Consider the following 18,926-nt stretch of genomic DNA (forward strand, 5'->3'; position numbering starts at 1 on the left):
TGCATTGAAAACACATCAAATTCAGAGTCCTGACAGGCAGATAGGTCTCTGCTCTGAAGGAATGAAAGTTTTGATGTCACAGATCCCTTTTCCTCACAGGAGGATGTGATGTTTAAGACCAGGATCCTTCTTTCCACACACTGACAGAGACCACGATTTGACACTGCTCAGTGTCCCCAGCCCCACATGGGCACAACCCTGGTGACAACCCTGCCAGCCTGGTGCCACTTTTGGTTTTCTTTGAGCTTCTAGGACAGGATCTGCTTGACAGAAGGTGGTTATGGCCTTGTAGAACTGAAATCTGCTGCAAATTGGGTCTTGATGAAGTGAACAACCCCCTTAGAGTTCACCTTGGAGTGGGTCCGTTCCATTTGGTTACCACCAAATTTCTAAGAATGTCTGTGAAGGAGAAAAATCTTTTCTATCCCTCTTCCTGTATTCTCCCCTGCCCTTTTTTTTTTTTTTTTTTTTTTTTTTTTTTTTTTTTTTTTTTTTTTTTTTTTTTGGTTTGTTGTTTTTTTTTTTTTTTTGGTGTCAGACTCTAAAAGAGAGGTGGAAAATGGTTTGAGTGAGGCTATCAAAGGGATAGAACAATACTTGAAGCAGCTTCAGACCAATTTTCCTGCTGTCCTCCTGTAGCCACTGCACAGGTTTTCAGAAATTGTTTCCCTGCCCTTTTCACCTTCATGTTCCTCTTCTCCCAACAGATTGAGGCCAGAGCAGAAGAGCAAAGTGGATTAATTTCAGAAATCTGGAATCCTATTTTGTTTTCCCACTTCTTGATATTCACCACCACCAGTGGAAAAAAAAAAAAAGTAATCTGAAATTCAGAGCTTGGTAGGTAAAATAAAGATTAACACAAATAGCTATGACAATTATGCTGATTCTGAGTATAAATATTTTCCTCTTCCTTTTTTCTTTTCTTTTTTTTTTTTTTTTTAGGACTGCCTATGGATTCTAGCACTGACTAGGGATTTAAATTCCTTTATCTCTTTTTAAGTGATGTTGGCAACCTAATTTTGACTCAGTATTTCCATGATACTGAAGGAAAAAGAGAAAAAGAATAATTACAAAGAACAAAATAAGCAGAAATTGTTTCAGAGAGGTGTTTTGATCACCCCCATGAGCTGTTTTCTTGCCGTGTTGTGCGTGACTGAAAATCAGAAAGTGAATCTGTCTATTACCAAATGGGAAGCTGACCAAACTCATTTCATCAGACTGCAGCAAAAACAGAGAACAAGGGAAAAATAAAGGTAGGTGATTAGAATTATTTCCATTCTGACAAAGAGATTTCATGAATGATACAGGAAAATCTTCCCGAAAAAGAAATTTAAAGCTCAAATAATGTTCTTTGAATGGGAGGAAGTTGATCAGGTTCCCACCTGTGGTGTCAAGGACTATGAGTGAACAAATGGCCTTTGGATCTGCTCCAGGGCAGTCCCTGAAAAGTCCCTGGAGAGTCCATCTCTCCCCTGGACCATAACCTGGGCTCTCTCTGTGCTGCTGCTTGCTCTTGGACTAAATATAAACCCTGAACTAGGAGTTGAATAAACAAATTACTGCCTGTGCATGTGTGTTTATTAGAAAAAATAATCCCCACACTGATTACTTGGCAGCCTGATATTTCATAATATCACAAAGGGTTTTGGGAGATGAACAGCTAAAGCAAACTCTCCGTGAAAATCAATATCTCCACCTGTGGGAAATGCAAAGATAACAGGCAATTGTGACTAAAAATGCAATTACTACAAGAGAAAAAGATTCACTTTCCTTCATATGCATAAAAATCATGAAAAGATGTTTTCATCCTAAGTAAAGAAGGCCTGAAGCTGGGTTTTATTCTGCATTTAGAACCAATAATAGTATTTCACCTATTATACGTCTTCCTGAAAAAATTTATACTTCTTCATCTCACCTAGAAAGTTCTCCACTTCTAGTCAATTATTTAAACAGATGCAAAGAAATAAGATAAATATTTGCCTTTGAGCCTTTATAAATCCTGTTTTCTCTTTTTTCTTTCTGCCATTCAAGATCAGATTTCTATTGCAATCTGAGTGTATGCAAGACAGTCTTCCTAGTTTTTTAAAGAAATATTCTATGTTTTAACCACTAGCAAAATTTAGGAAAAGCACAGGACCATACACCAGAAAGAAGGAAGACACATCCTGCACATTGTGGGATAGTTGGAGCTGATAAAACCCTACATAAAGCTTAGCAAAACTCCTTCTCTCTCTCACACTGCATTTGTGATCTCATCCCTTGACCTGGCTGCTGATTGCTCTTACTTTGGGCAGAGAAGTTCAGCCCCCTCTCTGAGGGTCGATTTTCTGATTTTCCCAATCATTGACCAAAATATTCACAGGCAGGTCCCCCCAGCTGGGGTAAGCAGAGTTTCAGGAGTGGTGTGCAATGGTTACTGCTCTGCTGGGTCCCTCTGCTGCAGGGTCAGGGGCTGCCTCTTAAAAAGAAGCCACAGAAGATAAATTTGCTTGTGATGCACAAGCAGCTGCAGAGCCACAGTGGGGTTGGGTCTCTTTACCCACCCACTCACTCCTGTGTATTTCCTTTTCCACTTCAGCCTCTCACTGGTAGCTCCAAACCCTTGGACTGCATTTAGGATCTAAAATCTAAATTAACCCAATCTCCATTCACACCCAGCCTTTGGAACTGCAGAGTTATCCTTGGGAAAGAAGCCCAGACCCACTATGGACATGATCCAAAGAAGAACGGAGGAGTCAAATTTCAGGATTATTTACTAGTTTGGAGTTGGTGACTGTGTAAAGCACGAACATAAATCCTAAAATTTTGCAGTCAGATCTCTGCAGGTAGATCCATCGCACTGCACACATTCCCAATGGCTTAGAGGGAAATTGCAAGGGAAGGAGGAGCCATCTCCATGACCCTAGGCCTCACATGGAAGCCTGGAGGCTCTCTTGCATTATCTTTTTGCTTCATTTCCTCTGAATTCAACAGTCTGACCTCCAAATACAGCATTCTGGCTTTCTGTCTGCAAGCCAATGTACAGTGTTGACCTCCTGTGACTGTTCCAGTGGGGTCAGCTGCAGAACATCTTAAAGTCAAGTGGGTGGAGGACAAGGTCTGGCAGAAGGGACAAGGACTCAGTGCACCACAGACATTGCCACAGAGAGCATTGCTCCCACACGAGAGGGGCAGAGAGTGCTTCAGCATTCCTGAAAAGCCTCTTTGTTAAGGAGAAAATGGCTTAAGAATGGAGACTGTTGCTCGAATCTGTCACTGAAACAAATACAGAGAATGGAACTATTGAAAATTGTGTCAGTTCTTCCACTTGGGGTTTTCAGTGTGAGGCTGAGCTCCACCAGAGGTGAGAGCAAGGCTGGTATGTGAATGATCCAGTGGCTGGGATCAGCTCCCCAAGGCTTCCTCAGGATGTGCCAGGGTCAGCAATGGCCACGGCAAAGAGGACAGTGCAATCAGGTGAAGGAAAAGAACAAATTTTCCAGCCAAATGCTTTTCAGGTATTGCGTTAGCTTGGGCAGTAGGTACAGCTCAGCAAAACCCTGTGACCACACCTCTGGTGGGCTGTGAATAACAGATTATCATCGTTTTACAGCGGCCACAAATCATGGCTGTGCCACTGCATCTAGTGGGAAAACACAGCTGCTTTCTGAGCAAATAACAGCCCTTTGATAGGCAGCCCTCAGACTCGGGAGAGGTTTGACAGTGTGTAAAGCCTTTCAGCAAGGAAACCGCCGTAAATCTTTCCCAGGCAGGCTGAAGTATCTGAAGAAATACTTACACCTCACTGATCACTGAACCTCAGATTTGTGATAAGACAGAAATCACTGCTGTCTGATCCACTAACCTGTGAGATATGAATCAGAGAGTCTATGCCCTGTCCAGAGTCGACAAGATGTATCAACATAACAAAAAACATCATCGGTCTGACACCTCTGCTGTCAACCTCAGGAGGTAAAAAAAAAGGATGGTGTAGTCCAGGCTGTCCTCTGGCTCCTCCAGAGCAAAGCTGGGCCTTGCTGGCAAGATAAGTAAACTTTGGCTAGTAATACCCCACAGAACTGGAGATCTTTCATGACAATGCTGAAAGAAAATTACGTACTTAGCTGATTTTAGTACATCATCCCCGTCAGAGAAGTGCTTTGCACAAAATCAGTCAAACATTCCTTTGCCACCATCAGCCCCAGCTGATGAGGTTGTAAAGCTTGAAGAATACACATAACAAAAGATACAAAACACCCTCCCCAGGATAAGATCTTTAAATATACAGCGGCTTTCAGTTCACCTTTCACATCTGAAAGAGTGCATGCAACTACACAAAGCAAACTCAGGCCTCTCTGGGGTGTTTTGAGAGAAATTTTCACCCACGCTTAAAGATCTTGCACGGTACCATGTCTCCCCAGGGCCCCTGATGTTGTCACTGCCCTGACAGACACTGACACCTCCCAAATGGCAGCAACTCTGACCTCATGCACACTGACACAGAAACACCTCTAAGACAATGTTTTATCCCAGAGGTGCTGCACATTCACACATGCACACAGACACACAAAATTATATCAGCCATTTACGCAGTCTTTGCCCAGCTGTCTTTTAAAACGCCTCTTTCGTCTTTTTGTAACCAAAGGCTTTAATATTCAAGTGTTCACAAGAACCAGCTTTATTAAAATTAGGGCTTGGGGAGATGGTTTCAAAAAGGAGCAATGAATATTACCCAACCATTTAAAAGATGCTAATTAATGGAGGTCTGCAGCCCAGGGAGGCCATTTGAGGGAGCAGAGATTCTTCTACTAGACAGATTTGTAACGCAGCGCTCCGAGTGGCAGAGGCACAAAGAAGAGACGAGAGAAATAAAATGCAAGTAGGTTAAGAAGAACAATCCTCCAGGTATTACGAGGACTCCAGAGTTTAGTTCTGTGCCAGCGATTTGAGTTGTCTGCCCACGAGCTGTAGGCATGAAGATTTTATTCCTGGCCCTGACACAAAACAGAGTTTTGCCTGTTCCCTGCTGGATCTGCGTCGTGCTGGGAAGGAGCGAGCGTAACCCTCGGAACAGAGCTGCCAGCTGGGGCTGTGCTGCAGGAGCCACTGGGGAATGCATTTCCAGATAAACCTGATCCTGAGGTAGGTGGGCATGTTCACACACAAGTGCACAAGGAAAGAGTTTTCTATTGAGACAGCAGAGAGAGGTCAGAATGGTCAGAGCTTTCTATGTAGGCTTTTTTACAGTTATTTTCCCCTGAGTGTGTAAAATTAGGGGCATCTCAGCAGAACCCCACATTCACACTGCCCTAGATCCTGGCAATTACTCCTCTCAGCAGAATAAATCCATATTTATATCTGTACCACTTATACCATTTATATACCATTTATATCTGAGCATATGTATTAAAGTCCTAATTTTTCTCTTTGTCTCCCGCTCCCCACACCCTTCTTCCTCTTGTCTCTTGTGCACCGATAAAACCCCTGGCCAAGAACTGAAAATATTCCATGGACTTGAGGAATAGGGTTTTTTTGGTGGGCCTTGTATATAGATATCTATTCCAGCTCCACCATGGAAAAGACACCTCTGCAGTCTGACAGTGATTTGTAGCTGGATCTTTTTCACTGATGCAGTTCTTGATGGGTCACCTGCTGTAAAAGAGCCAGGGTGGACTGGTGATTTGAAAGCTATGATCCAAGAAGGAAACTAAAAGGCAGCAAGAGGGACAGATACTGGGCAAAGCCTCCTCTCCAGCCCACCCCAGCATGCAGGTGTCTGGGGAAGAAGGAGCATTGCATCCCAGAAGCACAACTGCCCTCCACTGCTTTTGCTGAACTGGATGAAGAAGGAAGAATTTGCTGACCCTGCTCCATTTTAATCCTTCTGTATTTAATCCATCACTAAGATCTCAAAGATCTAAGTCGGGCTTATTCAGCAAGTAGACAAGGGAAGTTACCTGTGTTCAGCTTCATCCAGATGGGAGCTCTGTCTCTGTCCCCATTACCTACTCATTTTCTCCCACTATCCTGTTTTTGTGCAGAGCCATTGGAATAGGTGGCTTTCCATGTACACAACAAATAAAGCCTTCCTTGTCACTTCCTGTACTCAACCAATGCTCAAGTTCCCTTCTTGCCTGGCTTAGCCCTCCAGGATGACACTAATCCTGCTGTATATCTACTGCACATTACAATTTCTGTAATGGGACAGTAGACAGACATCCTGCCTGGCTACAGGAAGACTCCAGCCTCTGATATCCAACCCAAATTTTTGGAGAAAATTAGGGCAACAGCCACCAACACAGGACAATCCAGTCAAAGTCTAGCGGCAGTTGTCCCTGCCCATGGAAGAGGCATTAGAACGTGATGTTTAAGGAAATCTTCCAACCCAAATTGTTCTGATTTCATGAATCTATAGCAACCCTCAAATGGAGCTCAAAGGTGCTCATCCCTCACAGCTGAGACTGTCACTGCCCTAATGAGCTCATTTGTGATTGATTTTCCATTTTCAAGTTCTCATGTTCTCTCTTTTTTCATCCCCAAACCAAATACTGCTGGTTCAAGGTAACTTCCCTACACTTTCCTGGGTGTTCTTTGGAAGCCTCCAGAGTGCCATTCGCTGGGAAGGACACCCCAAACAAGTGCAGAGCAAAGGCCATTTAAACTCTGTAATAATCCTTTAACATTTCTGAAGAGGCTGAAATCTGAACATTTAAACTGTGCAGCTGATTTCTGTAAGGGGACTATGTTTCAATAGTCTTGGGTTAAGGTTGAGACACTTGACCTCAGTTTGAACATGAGTCTGTCCTGTGGCTTGTCTCCTCCTCGTGCTGGTGGAACCAAGGCTGCAGATCTCCCCTCAGCTCCGTGCAATCTGTTTGCACTCCATTAATCTGCACAGGGGGTGATGAGCCACTTCTGCCTTCCCTTAACAAACCTGGGCTAGAGAATCCCTTCTGGCTGATATAGAGAAAGCTTAAGATATTTGAAGCCAGAAGATCTGAGGTTTTGGGTAAAACATCGGGTCATGGAAGCTTAATATGTTCTTTCACATCAGCAGAGCGAAGGTACCTGTCCATACATATGCTCTTTGCCTGGAGCTAATGCAAAATAATATGATGTACCTTCACTTTGTTTCACTGTCAGCAAAGCTAAATTGCATTATTATATCTTTGTCACCGGCCAAGAACGTGTGCCCAGACTGCTACCTCAGCTCTTCTGATGTTTGGTGACTTGTTAAGTCACTCTCACTAGATCATATGTCAGAGCTTGGAGTCCTTCACAGCTGTCACAAAGTCCTTGGGAGTTTGTTACTCTGGGATATTCTTATTTGCAAGGACTTACGGCTGTATATAGCAGATTTTTTTTCCTTTTTTTTTTTCATGGAGTGTGACACGTTGGGCGTTTTTTATTGATCAGGAAAACCATCTCCTAATAGAACAGCACTTTCTGAACTCAAACTCTCAAACTCTTTCAAGTCTTTTGATGAGAATTAAAAATAATAATTAAAAAACCCCACCTGAATCTGGTCCTTAAAGAAGAAAAAGATTCTGTCAAATATCTGATATCTACAAGGCTATAAAAAAGAGAGATACTTTTTAAGTTCATAGAACTTCATTGTTTTCAGGGAGCTATTGGGAGAAACAGCATGAAAAAAATAGAGTCTGTTTCTCCTGTAGTATATATAGATTGACCCTCCTAAATGAAGACAGTTGGCAAGAATAATATGATTTGAGACAGAAAAGCAGCAGAAATTCAGACTTTATATAAATGTATCTATTTAATTTATGTCTCAACTCCAGCAGCCTGCCATAAAGAAAATGAAATGCAAGCTGGAAACACAGGCTTGTTCTAATAGATGCAGGGGGAAGAATAAAGCTAACAAATATATTTGTTTCCCTAGTAATCCTTCTTCATTATAGGGCATAGCTGTTTTGCTTAATGGTCATAAATGAATCCAATATGAACTCAAACAAAAGGAGGTTTCTTTTCTGTTTGTAGATTAAATCATTTGTAAAAATATTTCAAGTGCATTCAGCATCAGCGAAGTCAAATAAAGCCTCTGATTCACACAAGCTAAAATTTAGCATAGCTAGTGTCTTTCTATGACAAGTGGCAAGAGGTAATTTTTCCCTGGAGCCAACTTCCATTGGATCAGTGTTGTTCCAGTCTATAGCAGAGAGAGTTTGTATTTGAATCTGTGTACCAGCACGCATAATAATGAATCACACCCTACATTGATTCAGTAAACCAATAGGTTTTATTAACTCAACAATGAGATTAAAATGGATTAAAACAGGGGAGGGGCTCTATCATTGCTCTAGCAATTTACCCCAATTCTACAGCAAGTGCAATTCACTTTGCTTTTAATACCTGATTAGACTCCTCTCAGTACTGCTGAAATGTTTTCTCCAGGGGGAAAAGTGCAGCAGATATAGGTGAATCCTATACCCACATGTAATTACAGAGAGGGCAAGCAAACAAGACAACTTTGATTAAAGTTTGGACCTTTCAGTGTTATCCCAGACAAAGAAGTCAATGATTTCTCCTGGCAGGGAGTTCTGCAGCCACCTGTGCTAAAAACACACAGAAAAGCACAGACAGAGCACAAGTCCTATGAGGAGCAGCTGAGGGAGCTGGGGGTGTTTGTTTTGGAGAAAAGGAGCTCAGGGGAGACCTTATCACTCTTTACTACTCCCTGACAGGAGACTGCAGCCAGGTGGGGGCTGAGCTCTCATCCCCAGTGACAGGATGAGAGGAGATGCCTGGCTGTGCCTGCCCTGCCCTCCTCAGCCCACATCCAGCACCCTCAGCCCAGCAGGAACCTGGGTCACAAGGTGCCTTTGGACTGGAGGTTCTGGCAGTGCTCAGCAGCAGCCTGGAGCTGTAGGATCTGCCTGAGAACAAAGTAGAGCAGGCCAAGCAGAGCTGTGCTGCTCCTGGTAGGGGAGTGGGCAGTTTCAGAGCTGTGAGTACTTCTCCCCTCTGTTATCTCCATCTGAAATTCATGCCTGTTGCATTAGTTTCAGCACAATCAGGCACCACCCTTGTGCAGGATTATTTTGGGAGTCCCCTGGTGCAAACCAGTGGTTTCCAACACCTGAGGATGCCTGGGGACCTGTGGGCTGTTTCTAATGGCTCTGCAGTGGGAAATCATAAATCTTGCAGAAGGGTGAAGCTTTTCGCAGCAGGTTAAGGTTTGCTGGACAGGGCTTCCATGAGAAGAGCATGGAGCCTTGGAGGACACAAACTGGAAAAGGTTGAAAAACTCTTGCATATGACTTGTCCTGGAGTCTAGGGAGAATATAGGAGAGTTTCCTCTTTTGCCTGGCCTAACCACCTACCTAAATGCTCTTTGGACTCAAATTGGGTCTTTAGGGAAGTTCCTGTCAGAGCCCAAGTGGCTCTGAGCCCAGCCCAGTTTTGGTAGGATTGGCCTGTGGGGTATGGAAGCATAGAAGACAGGGCTGGAGGAGAGCCCAAGGAAATATCTAGTCCTCCTTCTGAGCCAGGAAAACTAACATAATGAGTATTTAATTGCTTTAGTATGGGCTTTTTGTATAAATGGTGTGTAATCATCAAGTTATGCTGTACATATGCAATAAAATTAAGCAAATATTCAATGTTTTTTCACAGATAAAGATAAAATAAATCCAGCTCTCCCTTCCTGAGTTAATCCACCATGAACAACTCGATCAATAACCATCCTTTTAAGCCATCATCCACCCACCTCGCTCCTTCCCACTTTCTCCTGTTTTCTGGGAGCAGTTTGATTTAAATTGCCAATAACTATCCTCATGACCACTGTAATTATGACATTCATTATGATTGCTATTTGTTATTATATCAGTAAAGGAAATACTTTCTCTCTCTGTGGGAATTTGCAAGATTTTGTAATCATTTTCCTTATTTTGGATGTATCAGTGTTTGTGAACCAATAATCCAAAAAAAAAGTAGAGATTAAATCAATGTACAGTTCATTTAGATACCTTGAATATATTTTATTTAGATGGTGGTGAGATTTTTGAAAAAAAAAAATATTCATTTAGCTGTTGAAAATGAGGAAACAGGATGTTTTGCCATTTAAAATATTAGGGATTCTTCAAATGAGGGAATTCATTTAAACCAAGTTCTTCTGCAAACAGCTTGTTTTGACCTACATTCACCAAGAGAAAAAACATTTAATCTAAAAATTGTCAGCTTGCCATTTACTATCAAAAGTTTTTATGACACATACAAAGCTGCTCTGAAAGTTACTGCTGCTGTTGGTGTTCTCAAAACGAAAAACAGAATGGCCTAAAGGAGTTAAGCACAGTCAGGGATTTTGAGTTTGAAACTTCTTAGATATTTTTGATACCATCTTAGCCTCCAGGTCACACAGAAATGACCTCTAATTCTGCAGCTCTAAGAGAGCTTTGCAGAGCTCTCAGAATTTAATTGCAGGATATACAAGTTTGGGCTTTATACAGTTACTATATAATCACCAAACCCTTATCCACCCTTTTAACTTGGAAAGCGTTTATTTAGAATAAATCTGATGCTATTACCTTCACCCCAGTTTTGACAGTTGTAGCTCACCTCAGCTGTTCCAAACCCAGCCTCTCCAGCACAGGCAGCTGACACAGACTCGACTCGTCATGGACTTCAGTCTGTGAACTTGGCAACTGCACGAGCAAGTGACTCATGCCCCAGTTCTTGTTTGTCTGTTAGCTCAGACACATTTGTCTGGAGAAGAGCTGTGGAAATAATTGGGTTTGGGGGGTAGTGGCAATTCTCATTGCATAAGGATACTATAAATCACATTCAAACCCGATGCCAGCTTCCTTTACCATCCTGCTTTAAAAAGGTTACATCTAAAGAGGTTTTCTTCCCATTCCTGGCATCTTGAACTTCTCTGACCCTTCCTCTTTGTCTCTTTGCCCTAAAACCTTGGGGTATGTAAAGTCTTTATCTATTAACTGTTGTTCCTGCACTGTGCTGCATTTGCCTGCTCTGGCTCTGGCCAGATGATTTTGTCTGTACAAAGCAGCAGTTCTGAGGCTCAGTAGCTCCTTACTGTGACCCCCAGCAACATCAGCAGCTCTGGGAGGAGGACCTGCAGACCACCTGGGTAACCACTGAGGGATGGCTTCAGCAGCAGCTCCAAGGGGCAGCAATAAGTCCATTGTCCTGAAGAGGATTTATGAGCTGTGGAGATTTACGGGTGACAAACTGCCTCAGTTCCTACCTTTGCAAAAAGGGGTGATCCCCAGTAGAGGGAGAAGGTGGTGATCAGCTAATATGTTCTGCTGGAGGCACTGGGAACAGTGACTTTACTGTCACTATGGCTTTACTGTCTTTGGCATGTGATGGAGCTGGGCAGAGTGCAGGAGCTCCGTGTGGCTGTGTGAGAAATCCAGTGTACAAAGGACACATCATGGCAGGGTTTGGGTTGAAAGGGACCTCAAAAATCATCTCACTCCAAACCCCCAACATGAGCAGGGACACCTCCCACTAGACCAGGCTGCTTAAGGCTCCATCCAGCCTGGCCTTGAATACTTCCAGAAATGTGAGATCTTTTCTGATAAAGGAAGGAGTGGAGCTGAAATTCCTGTAATGCAAGGAAAAGCTGCATATCAAAGGGAGAAAAAAATAAGCTCATAAAATATGGTTCCCAAAGAAAAGATGTAATATGAGTAAAGAAAAATGACATGAGACTCCAGCCTGGTATTCTGCTGCCATATTAACACAAGAATTCAACACAGCCATAGCCGGAACTTTTGCATCCAGTGAAGAAGAGCAATTAGAGTATTTCTAATGCACCCTCCATTTCTTCTTAAGCCATTTGAATTGTCCTCTCTTGAATAAAGAGGGTCAATCACATAAAGAGGTCTTTAACCCTGCTCCAAGCAGTGGGAGGAAAGGGGAATATTTCTGAACATACACACAAAGTTTGTGGGAACAGCCCGGGGAAAATCGTTCCAACAAACGTCTGGTTCATAGCTAGGTTTTCCAGATGGCATCAATATATCATGAAGAGTCAGAGAGAGCCTTTCAGAATGCAAATTGCTATTCACATTTTACCTAATTTATGCAAATTAGCTCATTCAGTCTTCTACCTAATCCTCCCTGGAGTTCCTCCAAGGTTTGAAAGGAAAGATATTCTTCTTGAAAAATATATATAATCCATATTAATTGCTTCTGATGGAGATGAGTGGGATGGACAGCTATTCCAGCAGTTAATATTTTAATCACTTCAGCCCAGCAGTAGCCCTGCCTCAGGTGAACAACCCCTGAATCTCTCCACATTGCTGACATAAACCTTTGCTGACATCGCTGCACACTGGGATGCTCCCAGTGGGGATTGGCAGGAAAGCAGATTTTGGGAGGAACTGATCAGCATTGGACTGTTGAGGACAGAGCTGTGTGTGGGCAGATCCGATAGGCAGCAGACCAAAATGTTTTGGCTACCTAAGCTGGAAAGAGGGCTGCAAGAGAGGGATGAGGCTCAGTGATGGAGACACAAGGGTTCCCCAGGAGATGCTGGGTTTTGTGTAGGTATGCACTGGCAGAGCTGTGAGGTGGGTCAGACTGAACCCAGAGGAGAAGTGCTGAAATGCAGCTTCCCACCCCTCTGAGGAAGGTGGAGATGGAGGGATAGCATAAGAGAATAGAAGGGGTCAGCACAGATGTTAGTCTAAGCCAGAGGCATGGGAATACTCTGGGCTCCATCTGGTCAATGGACATCAACACATCCTGAGTCCAGCCAGCACTTTGCCCCAGCCTGTCCTAAACAGAAGAGGATTTGTACAAGAATGAATGGAAAAAGCAGAAGATGATTGAGTTGGGAAGTCTCAAAATTACCCACTTATTAAGAAGCAATTAAAATATGTTAGAGCATATTGACTTCAGTCTGTCCTTGCTTTAATGTTTGTGTGTTATCTGGAATAGCTGTTCTTTAACCACACACTGGTGCTTATGGATTTCTTATCCCTGTCCTTTGTGTCGGGAAGGCTGGGATCAGATACTGAGATAAAATAGTAAGACTAATTCTGAAATCAATGAATTAGAGATTTAATGCATTGATATTTCATGGCTTATCTTGGTAGAAAGGCAAGACTGATATGCAAGCAGTGAAATGGTGTGTGCCACCTGTGGTACTGACAGACCTCAGAACCCCCTCACATGATGGGTTTTGTCAGGATCAGGGCACACAGGACCCTGTTACACCTGTGCCAAAACCCACCCAAATCCCTGGAGCAGATTCCAGGTGCAACAGGTGAGAATTGGGTCTGGTTTAGATGTACTTTATTGATATTACCCAAGCCTGTAACACGCTTGGCCCAAGAGTGGACCTGCATCAAATTACACAATCTTTTTGCATTATCTGCTTTCCAGACCATGGCAAAAGCACTGAATGATGTATTTCAGCAGGTATTTTTTTCCTGTAGTGCTGTCAGTAACAAGTCTCCTTCTGCCATTCAGGAAAACTTGCCTCTGAAGCATTTTGAATTGACATTTCAAATACTTTTTTTTTTTTTTTTTTTTTTGCCAGGTCTGAGGGAAAAGACTGAAGCAATTGATTGGTGACTTTCAAGAAATACATATTTTGTACTCTTCTGTAGGGAAGACATGAGATTTTCTGACAATGCCTAGGGACAGGTATATCACTGCACTGCACAGCTGTTATTTATATAACATGATCGATGCTGTCTGCTACATTTCAGAGGGATCCATGAGATTACAAAGTGCAAGGAGGTGGGAAGAACCTTCTTTGCCCTCCACCTACACATAATAGTGGCGGGGGTTTTAATGTAAATTATAGCAGAGCAGAGTACATTACAGTAATTTACAGGTTATATCACCTGAAATGGAGCCTTGAACAAAATAAGTTGATCACTTGGATGATAAAAGTGGCTATAAATATGTAATTTGTATAAAAACTCAGCAAGTTGAGTTTGCTTGTTTTCAGCAAGGTGATTACTTATGGGTGTCCAGGGACAGATCTCACACTTCTCAGCAAAAGCAACTTCTCATTGCAGGTGCCTACAGGACCTCAGCAAATCACTCATGAGCTGAGCCTGGTCAGTCAGAGCAAGCCCTGCTCTCATTCTTTGTGGAAAGCACATCTCATAAAATCGGCTTTAAGGCGACTTAGAGAGGAGCCTTGGATGGGAGATGCTTAAACGGATCTTCATCAATTTCTAAACTGAATTACTCAGATCAATACAACTTCTGACCATTGCCAAGCCACGCTGCTTTAAAGCTGAGGAGGTTCCACAAAGCAGCTCTCAGCACCTCCCCTTCCAGGGCTCAGGACTCCGTCCAACAAATCACTTAAGCTCGGGCTTAACTTTAAGTACATGAATACCTCATTAACATCAAGGAGACTACGTTAACTAAAGAATATGTGTAAAGTGCTCTGCTGGATTGGGGCCGTGGATGCTGCAGTCGTCTTTGCTAGGTAGAAAAATAAGCCAGACAAGGAGTTTCAGCAAGCATGATCTGGAGATTTACTCAACAGCAGAAAATTGTGAGAGCAGGAAGATGATTGACTGATTACTTTTCTGATTCATGGAACCCATGGGAGAATCTAAATCAACTCCTTTTGAATCCTGCAGGGTGACTTCAGTCCGGCAATTAGTTGAGTGAAATGTTTTGATTGAGAATAAATTAATTCAAAAGTACTGTTTTGGCTAAATGGAAATATTTTCCTGACCTATTTTGATTTTTTTCTAATTTTCCATTTCCAGAAAAAAATCCCAAATGGAATTTTTTAAGTTTTATGGATGTTTTTAGTCTAATGTGTGTATTTTTTTGTGTGGGAAAAGCATCTTACTTAAATGAAAACATTGTGGCAAAAAATCCAAAGAGAAGAACACATGCTTTCATTTTTAGCAGTGTCCCACTAGGAAAAAATATTTTTAAAAACATGGGTTTTAACTGAAAGACTTGTGTGCTTTTTTTCTCTTGGGGAATAAAATGACCTTAAAAAACCCCAACATTTTGTTTTAAATGTGGCAAGTTTTCATCAAGGAAAAAAAAAATCTAGAAATTGAGTGAAATGAAGGACAAAGTGCCTCTCTTCTATACTACACAAAACAAACTTCTTTATTCCCCATATCTTTCAATAACTCGCAGTTATGTAAAGCTATTGAACTGGGAACTCACCTTCAAACAACAGCAAGGAGACAACAATTTGCAAATGAAGAGTTTCTTCTTGTCCTATATCCAAAGGGAGTTTTTTTCACAATTCAAATGGCTTTATGATCAAACATTTTTTTTTTTTTTTTGAAATCACAGGGTAACCAGTTCCTGTTATCAGGACATATTTTATGCTACAAAGAAATAAGAAAATAACATATAAGTTAACATCACTGCAAGTGTGTCTTAAGGACGCTCTTTCCTTTCCAGCACTATTTCCCTATAAATTCAATGAACCTAAGGGTAGTCTTACCCCACAGTATTCCTGTTTTAAGATGAACTGTAGTAATACTCCCCTCACTTGCCATGTGTTCATATTTCTGTCAGAGCTCACAGCTCGTGGTGACACCCTCATTTCCCAACATGGGAAGCCCCAAAGCCAAAGCCCCAAAGCCAAAGCCCCAAAGATGTGCCCCCAAAATGTTCCCCCAAAGGTGGGGCACATCTTTGCCCCAGTGGACTCCTCCTACCCCCAAGCACCCCAGCACTATTCAACCTACCAGGATTGGGTCTTGTTGCTCGTAATTGAATCAAATTGATTTTTTATGAGTTTAATTGATTGTGGTTTTCTCAGGGACTGTGCTGAGGGCTTCTTCTGAGAGGCTTGATTGTGTGGTAGAGTGGAAGGGCACATAAAGGGTTAATGAAAGGTCACACAAGTTAATGGGGAACTGGAAAACCAAAGGGAGACCTAGAATGAATACCTATGGAAAAAGCAGAGGAGGAATAAAGGCAAACAATTTATTTGACTTGAAACAGGTTATAAAAGACAATAATTATTTTAAATAGAAAGCTGTTGAATTATAATTGGAAGTAATTGAAACTCACCGAAATATTGAATAAAACATTAGATAATTTAAATGGTGTTATCTTTACAATTATCATTGGAAATAATTGCAGTGAATCCCATGAACTGTTGTGAGTGGAGGAGAGTCACCCGGGGCACATTGTTTTCCACAGGCATTATGCCAGTGTTTGATGGGGAGATATTTATAAATAGGTGGCAGCATTTGTTTCTGATCTGGCACTTCACAAGTGAAAGCCAGTCCCACACGGGTGAGAAGGCAGGTGAGCAAGAGTGAAGCACCTGTATTTCCAGAACCTCTGCTTTAAAACACAGTCAAGATGCCTCTCCCTGGAAGCCTTCCTGCCTTGTTGGTTGGATTTGGAGGCTGAAGACACATTTTCATGGCTGTGCATTGTCATTCTGAAATGTTTTCCCTGAATATTTTCAGGAAAACATGTGCACATTGTCCTTTGTCAACTAGGAAAGCTACTTGAAAACAAGGAGCGCTTTTCAGAAAAATAAAAAAGTGTTCATTCATCACAGCAATCGAAGGTTGTCTCATCATCATATGCAGTTATTTTTAGTTCAGTGTCTAAAGATGCAAGTGCCTTAACTTCTAATACAATCATTCCACTGCAGAATTCAAGGGAAACGTTGCACAGGTTCTCAGCTCTGACCTGAACATCTCCCTGGGTAAGGCCACGTACAGTCCTCTGGAGGGGGAAAATTTGAATAATTACTTTATATCAGGCTGTGGCTTCATAACGCGTGACATCCTGCCAGAGTTTCTGGGTGATTAATATAATTACTACAATGGGCTTGATGAATTTTGAGACAGCAACTGTGATAGGAGCAAAGCATCATTCCACCTATAAAAACATCTCTGCAGATTCTAATCAGCTCCTGCATGGAAATTAGTTTGTTGAGTTCTCCTCCTAGTTGCCATGGGCCATATTTTTCCAAGCAGATGTAAAGCAAGCAAGGAATTGAATTGCAATGATTTCAGGTTATTTTTGGTCACATGGAAATAAGGCATTTTCCATCCCCTTGATATAGAACCGGATATACAGATATTAGCCTATTAATGTTACATTTCCTATGGACTAAACTGAGTAAAGAGGAGGAGTATCATTGAAGCATCAGTTGGGGAAAATTGCTGAAATGGAGTGGCAGATGAAGAGGATTGCATGATGTCTTTATCTGTGAGAAGGAGAAGGGTGAATATGGAACATGTACAGAGGAAAAAGCAGCTGAGCTTTGAGAGACTAACATAAGCTATAGCAGTCTGCTGATATTCCTGAAGGCTCTATTAACAACAGGATGGTTTTTCCACAGATGATCATCTGTTCTGTCTTAGATTAATATCTACCAAAGTCATATGTTGGGCATCTGGCTCCTTTGTGCTTCTTCTCTAGAAGGACAAGTTAGATGAGGGATTTTGCTTTCTAATACAGCTTACAGAAGCTTTCATGTTCATGGACAGAGGAAAAAAATGAGAGGCAGCTGAAGGGGAAATGATTGATCCTGGGACACCCCAGTCCTGATTCATCTTCCTTGGGAAACTGGGAGGCACGGAGAAGAATCTGATGCAAGGAGCCCAAGCTGATGCAAGGGATGCAAACTGGTGGAAGGATCTGTCAGTAATGGGAGAAGCTGGGACATGGTAGCTGATAGTTATGATACAATTTCAAAACTCCTCCAAGCTTGCCTTCACCTTTTTTTTCATCTTTAAGTGCTGTGTGGTATACCTTTCTGAAGATTTTGCAGGATGAATGGAGGAGCATGCAAATGTAAATTATAAGCACTGGTAAAAAAGGAAAGAATCACTTTGCAGAAGATGTCTAGACATCACAAAATGTAATTAGCCAGGTTTAAGATTCTGCCAGTGGCAGAATATACACAGCAGGAAACACAAACATAAGGAGAGCAAGAGCCACCAGGCTTCACTTGGCTCCAGCCACTTCGTCAAGGCTAATTAAAGTGTTCTTCCAAGTCCTTAAAGAGATTGGCTATGACAGCAAACAATTTCAAATAAGATGCATTAGGCCAAAGAGTTGGTGGTTGAAGCAACAGGGAGATAGAAATCCACATTGACAAATCCCATTCCGATGTGTTCAATGAAGAGCATCCAAAGCCAAGGGAAGCAAGGCCAAAGACAAGGCAGATGGATGCTCTCTGGCTAATTTGTCTTACCAGATCATTGTGTGGGAAGATCTCAGCTGCCTGCAAGGTCCTGCCTGTGCTCCTCATGCCCATATCACTGCTCATGCCCTGGAGATTTGCTGCCACGTGGTACAGGCACAAAGGATCACAGGACACTGGTGATTTGGAAGCTACAGTTGTGATCACACCATGAAATGTGATATACAATTCCAGTTCCTTAAAAGAGGCAAATGAAGTTTGTGCAGGCAATCCTACACTCTCTGAAGTTTCCGCTTTGAAGCCAATAAATGCAAATATGTATGTGTTCAATATAGATACATCAAAACTAAAGTCACAGGTTGGGCCAAAATCAGGTTGGCAGCTTCCCTTTAAACAGTTTTATGGATCATTAAGTACCCCACAGGAGGCTGACTACACCAACTATGTTTTATTGATAGTCAAGGGTTTCTTGCCTGAAACAAAACAATTATTCATGTTAACGAGAGGCTGGAACAAACTGCCCCAGACTAATGTCCCCTCCAAACACATGCAGACTCAAAATTCAGTCTCACATTTATTTATTGATGCATTTTTCTGTTCACTCAAGATTATAATATTCTGTTGGATGCTTTCGTTAAACAGGTTAGCACAACTGTTTTCCTGGGAAGGTCTTTGGCAGGCAAAGAGACAGGATTTTTCACACGTGCTCCAACAAAATGTCAGCATATTCATGTAAGTAATACATATTCTCAGGAAATCAATGAAAATGAGACTATCTCACCAGAATAGCCAGTCTTTAGAGTGTGTCTGTTCTAAGTTCAGGGGAAAGGTGAATAAT

This window comes from Prinia subflava, chromosome 15 (genome assembly GCF_021018805.1).
Source record: "Prinia subflava isolate CZ2003 ecotype Zambia chromosome 15, Cam_Psub_1.2, whole genome shotgun sequence".
NCBI lineage: Eukaryota > Metazoa > Chordata > Aves > Passeriformes > Cisticolidae > Prinia > Prinia subflava.